Source organism: Hibiscus syriacus, unplaced genomic scaffold (assembly GCF_006381635.1).
Source record: "Hibiscus syriacus cultivar Baekdansim isolate YM2019G1 unplaced genomic scaffold, ASM638163v2 tig00117034_pilon, whole genome shotgun sequence".
In the NCBI taxonomy this organism is placed as follows: domain Eukaryota; kingdom Viridiplantae; phylum Streptophyta; class Magnoliopsida; order Malvales; family Malvaceae; genus Hibiscus; species Hibiscus syriacus.
This window is the reverse complement of record NW_024063533.1, coordinates 16,851,840-16,853,386: the sequence shown is the minus strand read 5'-3', so window position 1 is coordinate 16,853,386 and position 1,547 is coordinate 16,851,840.

Genomic DNA, 1,547 nt, shown 5'->3' with positions numbered 1-1,547 from the left:
AATCATGTATTTTCATCAAAAATCATGTATTTTCGAAGGGGTTTCAACCTTGGCCGAACCATCAAGTGTTTATTCGGCCTAAACCCTTTGCAAAACTATAAATAGGCCATCATATTTCATTTGTAATCAGACTTTTTTGATTAATATAAGTGAGATTATTCTCTTCCTTAAGTCCTGGTGACTTTTATCGACTTATCAAGTATTTTATACTTGTGGCGTCAACCCCTTTCTTTTCACCTTGATACTTCTGGTTCTTAGTTCATATAACTAGTGGGACAAAGTACTTAATACCGCCCCTTGAAGAAGTAATATAAAGTTTGAGTCTTTGCTCTCTATAGCATTGGTTCTTCTTTGAGTCTTCTTTAAAATACTATCCTCACAACCATCCCTTTGTTTAATCAGCCATAACCATAGCCATATCAACCAGCTTCCGCTTCCATCTTTCATTTTAAATAGCACACCTATTCACCATACGTCTACCACCCTTAAGCCTATCTTTTTGAGCCATTCACTTGTGCAGGTTGTTTTGTATCCTTCCTAGATCCACAATCAATTGTTAAGGTACAAGTGCCTTGCATCATGAAGACATTATGAAGCAAACTTGGAATGAAATTATTGTTTTCAACAACTTGTCACCCAAACTGATTGACAAACGGAGGTTTTCAATAGAGTACTATCAACGCTGTTGAGAGACATCATAAAAAAATGATGGAAAGATATGGAAAGAATGCCTCCCACATGTTGAATTTTCTTACAATCGATCAGTTTATTCAGCAACAAAGACTTCATCATTTGATGTAGTGTATGGATTTAATCCCTTGACTCCTTTAGATTTTCTTCATCTACCTCAAGAACAAATTATTAACAAGGATGGTAAGAACAAAGCTAAGTATGTCAAGAAGTTACATGAGCAAATTCGGCACAACATTGAGAGAAGAACAAAGTAGTATGAACTACAAACCAATTAGGGACGCAAACAACTCCATTTGGAAGTTAGTGATTGGGTATGGGTGCGTGTATGTAAGGAAAGGTTGCCAACTAAGAGGAAGTCTAAGCTTTTAATAAGAGATGAATTTCCATTCCAGATTATCGAGAAGATCAATGACAATGCATATAAATTGGACCTTCCCGAAAAATACAATGTAAGCACCACCTTCAATATAGCGGACCTTCTCCAATTAAGAATGATGACGATTTTGTGACAAATCGCATAAAAGAAGGGGGATGATGTGAGCACACCAACTCCAACTTCAAGGGACATAAAAGTGATACCACAAGGACCGATCACTCGATCAAGAGCTAAATTATTCAGGGAAGCTCTTAAATCTAAATGCATTAAAACATTTGAATGCTTTCAAAATGCATCCCCAAATAATAGATTATATACTATGTTTCATATTAACATATAATATAATCTATGTACCACATCCTTATATATATATATTTTTCTAAATACCTAGCTAATGATATGTTTTCTTTGGTAGGTTCATAGGCAGCTACATGATGGAAGTTAACTTAAGATAGAATTGGAGTCCAAGAGCTACGAC